At 37.8% G+C, this 12,487-nt stretch overlaps 1 pseudogene; it reads left to right on the forward strand.

Annotated features, from left to right (window-relative positions):
• The first annotated feature begins 6,540 nt into the window (after positions 1 to 6,540).
• LOC148823647 (U2 spliceosomal RNA) lies at positions 6,541 to 6,653 on the forward strand (annotated as a pseudogene).
• Positions 6,654 to 12,487: the final 5,834 nt, after the last annotated feature.

A 12,487-nucleotide genomic window follows, 5' to 3' on the forward strand; every position in this document is an offset into this window, starting at 1 on the left:
ATATACAGTTAACATATCTTTCACTACTCTTTCTATTGTTTCTAGACATCATTTTCTCCATTAATTACCCCAGATTCTCTACTTCGGTATATTACAAGCCCACTGATTCACACAACTATCTCCTATATAGCTCATTTCACCCCAAACACACTAAAAACTCTCTCTTTTTCACAGTTCCTTCGGTTACGACGGCTCTGCAGCAACGACATTGATTTCCAAAACCAAGCCCTCAAAATGTACTCAACAGAAGATACCCTAACAGTGTTATTGACAGGGCCCTTGCCTGAGCCAAAAACACTCCTCGAACCACAAACTTGAGCAGGAACTCCCGCCATAACAACTGCATTCCTTTGGTGCTTCCTTACCACCTGTCACGACCGCCAGCCAGCAGAGATCAACCCACAAAAGAGCTTACTAGTGCCAGCAGTGGGTTAATAATAACAAGCGCCACTGAACGTGTTAATCCATCATCACCTGCTCTACCGTGCGGCACGCAACTCTATTTACACCTTCTAAATTCGATTCTTGCTTCTCGGTATTGATTCCTCTCCTAGAGAGCTCCTACCTTGCCTTGTTAATAAAAACCCTTTTGTGATACTTCTTTCGGCTTTTGAACTACCTTTGCTTTTGACTACGAACTCGCCTAACATTTTGGATTGGACACCTGTGTTTCTGTATTTACTTTCTCCCTCGTCTGCATACAGATGCAGCCATTCAAAGTGCGCGGCACAGACACGTACCGGAGGTAATTGGCTATGGCCTCGCGCATCGAGACGTGTGATGACGCAAAATACCGCGGTACGTGATTGGTTGACCGACAGGGGCACTCGTGGTGCGTTGGTCGGTCATAGAAAGATTTAAATGTCTTTACTGTGCCTGTTTTAGTATTGAATATTTATATGGAATTTTACCACTGAAGGGAAATCTTAGTAGTTGAGCATAAAAAAAATAGGAGCATAACGCATGTGAAGGCCATAAATGATATCAATTTTGGAACATAAACATACAGTATTACAGTATATGGCTGGTCTCGGTAAAAAATACACACCAGTATTTCATTTCTCCCTAAACATTTTAAGCATCGAAGTCTTTAACATGTGAAATAGCGTGTAAAAAAGCGGTAGTTTTAAGCTTTTCTGCTATTATAATATGGAATCGCGTATCTAAAGAAATTAATAACGATATAATTATATTCATGTACTGCGACAGGGCTGTGTAGGGCTGTTTCACCTCTCTCTTCACGTGCCTTCCCCAGTAGCCTACTGGTTTACGTACCTGTTTAATAACCCACACGTTGTGTGTTCAAATCCAGCTGGTGCCACGACTTCTCTTTTAACAAACATTTCTTTGAAAAAATAGAATATTATGGACAATTAATTGACTTTCTATATTTCTAAATATCACAACATGATCGAATTTAAGTCATTTTTAATAACAACGAATAGTCACCTTCTTTCCTTTTGACAACTGTCCCTGCTTCTGCTTCCTGCTTCTATCGTGTGTGTGTTTTTTTTTCAAATACATTTTAGAAAAGTGTAATCTATACTAAAAAGCTGTACACCACCTGCTATATAGATACATATTGTAATACTTTCAGGTTTCGGATAGGACGGACACAAGAACTCAGACTTGCGAAGTTAAAGCAAGTAAAAGCCTTTATTTTTTTTCTCTGTCACCACTTGCCAGCCCGGCTCTCCCGCACCCCCGACCAGAGACACACAGCCCCCGCCCGCCAACAGTGCGAGAGAGAGAAAGAGAAACACCCAGGGGTGCTGAACACCCAGGGGTCCAGTCACATGACTTTGGGGCTGAGTTTCGAAAGCTTAACCTATCAGCAAGACAGCAAAGACATTTTTCCAAGAAAGTTTAGCCTTTGTCACTTATGAAACCACTAAATAAAGACATACATATAGAAATGGACAATTAATTGACTTTTATATTTCTAAATATCACAACATGTTCGAATCCAAGTCATTTTTAATAACAATGGGTAAACTGGGTAAACTATCACAAAGCTTTAGAGAACTTAACATTTTTATTATCAACAAATTGTAAATATGACGTTTACATTGGCGTTATTAATTTTTCACTTGAGTGTATGGAGGATTGTGAGAGCAGACCCCCCCTCTTAGGCTGCGCAAACGATGTTTACATTTTTATTAAGAAATGGAGGCTGTATGCGTTACAATATAAACATTTACTGTCAAACTTTAAATCAACAGTTGATTTAAAGACGATCTGTCAAAGTGCAATGAAATACAATTTAAACTGTATTACAGCAGCACAATGTGCTTTTTCATCGTGTGTCTCTCTCTGGTCGGGGCGCGGGAGAGCTCGCTGGCAGGTGGTGATGGAAAGAAATAAAATAAAGGCAGCTTTTAACTCTGCAAGTCACACACCAATACTCCATTTCTCCCTAAACATTTTAAGCACCAAAGTCTTTCATGTGTTTTTCATCACTCTCTGCGGGAGTGCTGGCTGTGACGAATTAAACCGGTTTCACAGGTATTTTCAAGTGGTCGAGTCTTCAGCGGGAGGGGGGGACAAGCTTCCCAGCCGACAAAACGTAACACCCACCACAGCATTTTGTTGATCTAACTAACAAGGATGGGACAATAGCTAGCCAATATGATAAAGGAAGAACTTTTTTATTTCTTTAGCACATTTATTTGAACATTTCCATCGATTATACAAGCACTGAAAAACTGTTCAATCCCTAGTTCGTTAGGCATTTTCTTTTACTATAACAGATAGAAAAACTCCCTTGCTTTTAACAGAGCGTTTCATAATTTCTAACAACGAAAATTATTTAAACTGCGACACTTTTATCATTCAACGAGAGCTCAAAATATCACAAGGATCCTCAAGAGATCAACAAAGACAACAGAAAAAGATATGTGTATAAGATACTGTCCATGGGAGTCCAAGCTTTTTTATCTATGCTAAGTAGTCTTTAATATTTCTTCATTACACAGTGAAGTCAAAATTCCGGGATGTGCCTATCGTACGCTGGGCAAACGTTCCGAGGTAAAATTCTTCCAGCACGGGGGTACCTTTAAAGTGGAGACGACGGTACCGAAATTTTTTGGCATGCATAAAAAACAGCAATTCTGTCAGTAAGCCCTAAATGAATTAATAGCAAACATGGTTTACATAAAAGACATTTTTCCAAGAAAGTTTAGCCTTTGTCACTAATGAAACCACTAAATAAAGACATAAATATAGAAATCTTAAGATTTTTAAAATATATGACTTTGCTAAAATGTATTTAAAAATAAAAACGATTACAAACGCCAGCGGACAGAGAGAGTGCTTACTTTGTCAGCACCCAGACAAAAATACAATGCTTTTAATCATTCTTAATCAGATGGTGAGAGTAAAGGGGTTGCGATAAGGTTGAAGGTGAGGAAAAAGAAGTGAAAGAGGGGGAAGCTTAATTGACTATAACAGGGGAGGGATGTTTGTTTTGCATAAGGGGCGGGGCTATGGAAATGAGGTCTATTTTGGAATGTGGAGTTACATGTTCTGGCTGTTTGTGAATTATCGTTGTTGAATATGGAGTGTTGAGGTATTGATTTTGTGTAATGCTTTATGTTGAAAATTGAGATGGATTTTGTTTATAATAAAGAGGATAAACTGGGATGGGAGGAGGGTTTGGTTTTGCATAAAGGGGCGGGATTATGATAATTGGAAGAATTTGAGAGAGTTTGAGGGCTGTTTTTGGTTTGTATTTCGAATAATTCGTACAAGATATTGAGATTTGTTGATAATTGGAGGACGGTTTTGCTTTAATGGTTTGATATATTTGATTTTGTATTGTGGTTGTTATTTATGTTTTTGGTTGGTATTATGTTTATATGGTTGTTTTTGTTGGTTGGTCATTATTATGGTTATTATGTTTATTGTGTTATTTTTGATTATTGGATGTAATGAGAGAGAGAGAGAGATCGCCTTCTTTTTACTTTTGTAGCCAAAGGGCCTTGCAGATCAGATTCCCTTCCCCCTACGGAAAGACAGACACATGTTTTCACAGTTTAGAAGTCGCTATTCAGACGCAGGCGAGCAGCTCGTAGATAAAACATCAACTTTATTTAAACTCCAACGAAAGTATTAATGGTTTTTAATTACCGTACTCTTATGGAACATGCCACCAGCCATCTGCATTGAATGATTAAAAATAAAAACGATTACGATTGGCACTCCTGTAGCTTTTTCACGAAACCTCCTTTTTCACGAAACCTCCAACAGAGCTGTTCAACCGGTTTTTATCGGGCACCTCTTATGTCAGGCGTAAGCGATAAATATACAGTATTTAGCTGAAAAGCTGTACAACGCAAGACATTTCGTTACTCTAGGAGGTTTCGTGAAATAGCACATTGTGCTGCTGTAATAGTTTAAAATAATTAAAAGTCTAAACAGTATCAGCTTATTTATGGGTTGTAATTTAAAAAAAAAGTCCAAAACCGCACTCAAAATGCAATTTAGTGCTTTCTGGCAAGAGGAGACACCCAAATTAATAATGTAGCATGCTACTGTTTGTGCATGAACATAGTCACTGTATACTGTTATTTCTTTAGATATGTGATTCCATGTTTTTTTTTAATCCTGGTAGGACTGGGAGTCCATAAGAATCGAGTAATAGGTTTCATTGCGCTTTGACAGATCGTCTTTAAATCAATTGTTGATTTAAAGTTTGACAGTAAATGTTTATATTGTAACGCATACTGTACAGCCTCTATTTCTCTGTAAAAATCTAAAAGATCATTTGCACAGCCTAAGAGGGGGGCGAATGCACTACAATAGATTAGCATACTGTAGAGGAAAACAGTATAGGCATCGTTGATATGAGGACTTTTGAAACCAAATTTCCCAATTTTAATATGTGCTTTTCTATATTTATTGTCAATTAATTGTCCATAATATTACTATTCAATTTTTTCAAAAAAAATGTTTGTTTAAAGAAAAAGTCATGGGGTTGGCTGGATTTGAACAGCCAACCTGGGGGGTTATTATTCCAGCTCCTAAACCACCATGCTACCGAAACACTCACATGAGGTGTGGTGAAACAGCATATACTATTCTTGTGTTGCAGTACACATTATATTCCCTATTAATCAAATTCTAAAAGTATGCTTGTTGTCTCCGGTATCGAGCGTATTCGCAGAAAAGCTTAAAACTACCACTTTTTATACACACGTTATTTCACATGTTAGTTAAAGACTTCGATGTTCCAAAATTAATATCGTTTATGGCCTTCACACACGTTATGCTCCTATTCTTTTATGCTCAGCTACTAAGATTTCCCTTCAGTGGTAAAATTCCATATAAATATTCAATACTTAAATGGGCACAGTAAAGACATAAAATATACATATACATACTGTATACAGTACACTTTACATACAGTAATATGTTTATGTTCCTAAATCAATATCTTTTATGAGCATGTGAAAGGCATGGTGAATCGGAGATACTCAAAAATTACTGTACTTTGCGTGATTGGAAACAAATGCGTGATTGGATGGATTGGAAAAAAAGAATGTGGACCAGGGCAATACTTTGAGTTTACAGCTTGTCCAAGGTCATTAATTATAAATACCATTAGTAATATCTTCGGTAAAGACTTTGATGGCGACAGCTCAAACATGAGAGGTTGAGCTTTATTAGCTCCACCTTGCGGAAATTCCGGATACTATTATTTTACTTGCGGTATCACGTGGTATTATGCGGAACTATGCGAGAATTTACGGTATTAATACCGTAACTTGCGGCACACCGCGTCAAGTGCACCGCAAAATAATGGCAATAATCACACTAATTTCTCCATCTGTGTTTTAAAAGACTAGAGAAACTAAAATTATCCTGCAGCTAGGATCACACCATCCTCCTTCTCTCAATGACAGACTAATTGTCTTCTAAATTCTCTGTATTAATTGTAAGTTTCATTTCACACCTCTCTTCACCTAACCTGACTTCACACTATCTGATTGGCCACTCTGTCTGTCCCCTGCTCCCGCCTTCCACCCCTCTTCTCTCCCAGCTTTTGTTCTCCTATGCTACATTACCTTTGCTTACTGCCCTGTCTTTCTCATACCTGAAGAAGGCTCCACGGCTGAAACATTGTTTTCTTTCTTCTCCTTTTAGCATGGAATAAACCTATTACTTGTTCTCCTGTTCATGAAAATGTATATTGCTAACTGAGCTTTTTATGTTAAACTACAGTACCAATAATGTGTTTTGTGTCTTCTAAATCCTAATTGGCACTGAAAGCTGGAAAAGTATTCTTTTATGTTAAGATAGCCTTTTCAAAATGTGATCACAGGTAAATGAAACCCTTACTTAGTTTAACTGATCTTTTCATTGAATTTGATTAGTCCTCTGTTTTCAACTTTAAAAAAAACTGCAGGATTAGAAATTAGCATTAACCTTGTTCCAGCTGTATTTTCTGGTTCTCTCTCACATCTCTGTATGTCAGTCCAAAACACTGGTGTCTTGATACTAAATAACTGGAACCACACAAATCTGAGTATGATTAGTATTATCACTTCTGGCCTATGGCTCAGATCAAGTGTAGTTTCTGTTCTTATCAGTTTAATATCTGGTAGGCCTTTTATGAGGAGGCCACATATTTACCAGCCGGTATATCACCCTGCAACTCACAACTGGCAACCCACTGAAGCTAAGCAGGTGTGAAGCTAGTCAGTACCTGAATGGGAGACCTCCTGGGAAAAACTAAGGATTCTTCTGCAATAGGTGTTAGTGGGGCCAGCAGGGGGTGCTCACCCCAAGATCTATGTGGGTCTTAATGCCCCAGTACAGTGATGGGGACACTATACTGTAAAAAGGTGCCATCCGTCAGAAGAAATGTAAAACTGAGGTCTTGACTCTCTATGGTCATTAAAAATCCCAGGAAATTTCTCAAAAAGAGTGGGGGTGTATCCCTGGCATCCTGGCCAAATTTCCCTTTGGCCCTTACCAATGATGGACTCCTTATAATCCCCATCTATGAATTGGCTTCATTAGTCTGTTCACCTCCCCACTAATAGCTGGGGTGTGGTGAGTGTTCTGGCACACTATGGCTGCTGTCGCATCATCCAGGTGGTGCTGCACATTGGTGATGGTGGAGGGGAGTCCCAGTTACCTGTAAAGCGCTTTGAGTGGAGTGTACAGAAAAGCGCTATATAAGTATAAGCAATTATTATTATTATAGTAATGCTTTTCTGTATGTGATTTCCATCTGTATCTGAACATCATTAATTGGTAATCTGTAGTTTGGTCACACAGCTACAGGTCATCAGGGATCAATAAAGCAGAATTATCTTGGGAGGGAATAAATGAAACCAAGTCCTGAGTTTAAATAACTGTCGTTATGAAAATAGTTCAATAAATGGATTTGTCTTAATAATGGAAAGCTTGGTTGCAACAAAGAGCAGAAAACACAGTGGTGTTTCTAGGTGCCTAGAAATTTAACTGGATATTTCAAAGGGAATTACCACCATAGTCACTGCTCTGCCTCACTGCAGCGTGAGTTTGATTCCTTGCTTCAGTGTCTTGCTTTGTGGAGTTTACACATTCTCCTTTTGTTAGTGTGGTTATTCTCTCACCTCCTCTCAAAGAAAAAACATTCTTCATTGGCAGCTTTAAATAACCCATACTGGAATTTGACCCCTGTGTGGTCCCCAAGAGGAAGAAAACTGCATCTTACTTCTCATTCTGCCCTGTTAAGAGAAGCTCAGGTGCCTCTTGGTTCTATACCTGGAGTCAGGTATAGTATTCATAAAGTAGCCAGCAGCCATGTCACCCTGTAACTTACCAGTGGCAGCCCACTGAAGTTAAGCAGGTGTAAGCCTGGTCAGTAACTAGATGAGAGACCTCCTGGGAAAAACTAAGGTTGCTGCTGGAAGAGGTGTTAGTGAGGCCAGCAGGGGGTGCTCACCCTGTGGTCCATGTGGGTCCTAATGCCCCAGTATAGTGAGGGGGACACTATACTGTAAAACAAGTGCCGTCTCTCGAATGAGATGTAAAACCAAGGTCCTGATTCTCTGTGGTCATTAAAAATCCCAGGGTGTTTCTCAAAAAGAGTAGGGGTGTAACCCTGGTGTCCTGGCCAAATTTCCCATGCCTCCTAATAATCCCCCTCTATGAATTGGCTACATTACTTTGTTCTCCCCCCTACTCCAACAGCGGGTGGAGTGATGCGCCAGTTGGAGTATTCTCAGTAGCATTTAATGGCAAAGTCAGCTTAAAGATTTGGTTCACACCACCAAATGGAGACAGGCGTGCCGACAAGCGGGCCCTGCTGATGGTGGATTAATGCTAGGATGAGAGAGGTATAGTATAACCATATTTTAATATAGTTTTCCACATCTGCAAGAAACTGATACAGTACATTTACAAAACAAGCAGAGGTAAATAATAAAAACATCACTTTATTAACCCTTTACAATTTTTTGCATTAGGAATTATCTGTTCACATACCCCAGCTTGCTCTCCACAAGACACACAGACAGCCTGGGGTGAGAGCACAGAGTCTGCCATTGTACAGCACCCCTGGAGCAGTTGGGGTTAAGGACTTTGCTCAGGGAACCAACAGAGTAGGATTTCTATGCCAGCTGCAGGATTTGAACGAGCAACCTTCCAGCCCCAGGTGCAGGTCATTAGCCCACAGAGCCACCACTCCATCCCAAATAGATCTGCTCTAAAACTACAAACCTGGCAGAACTGGAAATATTTGCCTATTTGAAGCTTTTTACTTATATATACAACATACAATGCATTTTGGCAAAACTTACAATGCTGTACTGACCAGAATTTCAGTATTTCAGATAGAAATTATTTATTTTTCAGCTAAAGGGTTAAAATTAACCAAATGTTTTGTGTTCTTTGAAGTGCAACAAAAAACAACAACAAATATCTCTACCCATTTCCAGCAGAATGCTTTCATGGATGTTGTTATCTTTTTGACATTCTCAGAATTGGGGGAAAAAATCATTAAGTGATAGTGATGATACTCTAAGATGAATGAAGAATTAGTCTAGCAGTTAAAATTTAATATCAAACATGTCTAGTTCAACAGAGGTTCAGACAGAAGCCTAAAAATATTTGGTTACATGAGACTGAGTTTTATTTTTTTTTCTTGATTATTTCCAGTCTTTAAGCAGAATAATGTGGATTTAAGTTCTAAATATGGGTATTTATATACTGTATGTTGAAAACATGTACTTAAGTTGTACATGCTTCAGCTGACTGACCTCTCTTGTGGAAGAGATGCAAAAATGAACATCTTGTAATAATTCAGTATAAAAGCATCCCAGTCAAAAGCCACATAACTGTCATTTGTTAGTCTCTTGATGAGGATGTTAAACACTTGATTTATTAACATTTACTGTACACAGCATGTCAAGCTGGCAGTAATATTATTTCTCAAGGGTTTGTAAAAAACATCACCAGATTTCAACTCATTTTAACAGTTAGTTGTCTGAAACATGCTGCTTTTGTTATTCACAATTGAGTAAAATAAATGATCAGTTTAAATAAAATCATAAAATAAAGCAAAGGGCATTCTTCATAGTGAAACCTTTTAACAAGGAGCGTAGCATAGTTATTTAAAAACCTGAACAGTTTTAGTTTGATTTCATGTGTTTAATTATCTGTGTTTATTGGCAAGAGAAGAGTTGAAAGAAACAAAGAAATAAATGAAGGAATTTAATTAAAGAATGGAATCTAATTAAATTTGCCACATCTGTTTGTTTTTTATTCTGATGAAACTGTTTTAAAAAATGAAAATGAACTTGCCACAGTTATTATAATGCACTCTCAAAGCAAACATGCACATATATCCCAAAAATAACAACAAATACAACTAAATAACTGAATAATCTTGACTTCTGCTGCCCATTTCCATTCATTTTCCAATCAGCATCGTGGGTGGTTTGTGTTGATGTAACAGCACTGCAATCCAGAAGGGCTGTTTATACTGACCTTCTACGTTTTGAGCAAATATTTACAGCACATGAGAAGGTCATACAGTGACCCACCAATCAGGACGAGGTATGATTGGACACACATTAAAATAAGTTAAAAGCCGTAACTAATTAGAGCGAGAGAGGCTGGGATCATGCTTGTTGATGAAGAGAAACACCATCTGGCACCTATGGAATGGTGGTCATAACTAAGAAATTAACCTGCATCTGCCAAGATATTGGTGGAGGCAGTGCTATGCAACCACCTGCACAAAGTAAAGTCACCAAATGCACACTGCAATGTGCACAGAAATATTAAATATTTATGTCTGTTTTGTGGACATAATATCAAGGCCAATGTACAATTTAAGATCCAGCAAAAATGTTAGTCAATAAATGATTTTCCAACTCTCAAATTAATTAGTATTCTTCTGTGTAGTAAAACTCAGTACAGAGAAAACTCTTCAGAAGCAACTTCTTCTGAGAATTCAAGGAGACATGGAACAGACTGCACAGTGATCAACAGTGATTAAACCAAAACGTTAAGGAGTTTTTATTTTGTACAGTTGTCATAGTTGTGGAAGATACTACTGCTTGAAATCCAGTTAACTAGATGGTAATGCTTTTTGTGACTTTTTCAGCTTTGTCTTAAGGATTCCATGGAATGGAGTGCTTCACATTATTCATATACTGTAACTTTAGTGTTCAACTCAACATCCAATCTCTTCATTTCAATAAAGTCTCTGGAAAAAAAAATCTAGATTAATCTGATGTTAAATTATGCCAGAATGAGAGAATCCACTAAAATAAATAATGAGCTCTGATTTTTTCCACAGTACAGGAAAACTTTGGACTATGATTTTTACTATTTTTCAAATATGTATTAATTTATTTTTTTGTGTATGATAATATTTAGCATCTTCAGACTTGGAATATTAGTCATAACTTAAGTTTGCCTTTCTTTTGCAAACAAAAGATTAAGACTTTTCATTTTGAAAAATAAGCTACGTATTGTCAGATGGAATATTTAATAATAATATGTTTATTCAGTCACAATACTTTTGTGATATGGCAATTAATTAATTAAAAACACTTTAAAAAAACAGTTTTTTTAGTCATGACTAGCTAGCTCCTTGTCTAGCTAAGCAACCCATTGTTTATACTTCCGAGGGGATAAAAGTCTTAAATTCAGTTAGACATATTATGTTAGGAAAGCAGGCAGCACACCTGTTGTTTTTTTCTGACAGTGACTCATAGTTGTTTTATTCTTTTTTAGGGTGTGTGCCAAACAGCTGAACATCAGTATAAACATTCTGTGTTGGTGTTTAAAATATTACTATATCACATACAGTATGGCCTTTGTGTCCTTGTCTTAAATGTCACATTAATGATAACAGAGGTTAACTGGGGCCATGCCTGATCTTAAATTGACCTTTGGAAGTGCTTGTGTTTCAGAGCAGAGTAGGCACTGTGTTTGCTTTGCTTTCCGAATGGCCGTCCAATAAACTTCAAGACTACACTAAGAAGAGCTGTGATGTCTTGCATCCGTACAAGTGTGTGCCGTTTTTTTTTTCATTGAATGCTTTAAGTAAAACCTCCTTCTTCCAAAAAATCACATCCAGGCTGTAACTAAGAGCCTGTGGTTGAAAAGCTTCCAGAAGCTCCATACTGTAGTTTATCATGGAGAAAACCATTCCTGACTCTCTCCAGTGCAGGCTGTATGTGTTACAGCTGAAACTTAAATATGCTCCAGATGTGCCTTGCAGCCGCTCTGCCAAGGTCAGAGCCAAGCTGGGGTGATGCAGTTGACCCCAGGTGACCCCTAGTTATTCCACTAAGAAGGGGGAAAGTGAGGAGTGGGCCTGCTCTCCAGTGAGCAGGCATCAACATGGCCTGTCATTTTAGATTAAATCCAACTTCTCCCCTAACCGGAGGACCCCTGGGGATTCGGGTGCCAGCATGCCCAAGACACCTGGTTTAGTTTTTACAGGTCCTCTGACAAAACTCCCCAGACACAGCAAAGGGTAGCTGGACCTTATATGTTCTTTAATAATTGATAAATCAGTAATAATAAAAATGGGGAAAAAAACTTTTTAGAATGCTTTTTAATATCTAATGTTCCTGTGTTTAATGTATATACAGTATAGTCCAATACAGTATAAACAGTTGCACATTAATTGTACAGTGAATTAACTCTATATAATATGGTTGTTTTATAAAATATTAATATTGAAAATGAAATCTGTTTTAGTTTATAAAAAAAATAATGCAAAATTCAAAATATTTTTTTTATTTTTTTTCTGAATTAATTGCAGACTATTTTTTTCCTGAAGCAATGGTTGACTTTATGGAAGTAAGAAGGTAGTCCTACTGTATTTTAGGGGTAGCTGAAGCTCCCCCTTACCTCTCACAGTGGCCAATGTTGACAAACTCAATTCTTGTAACAGGAAAGCATCAGAGGTGATCAATTCTTATGGTTTTGAAAATCCCAGGGGTGAACATGATTTGTTCACCAGCTAATTTGG

This window comes from Atractosteus spatula, chromosome 11, assembly GCF_055471065.1.
Source record: "Atractosteus spatula isolate fAtrSpa1 chromosome 11, fAtrSpa1.hap1, whole genome shotgun sequence".
NCBI lineage: Eukaryota > Metazoa > Chordata > Actinopteri > Semionotiformes > Lepisosteidae > Atractosteus > Atractosteus spatula.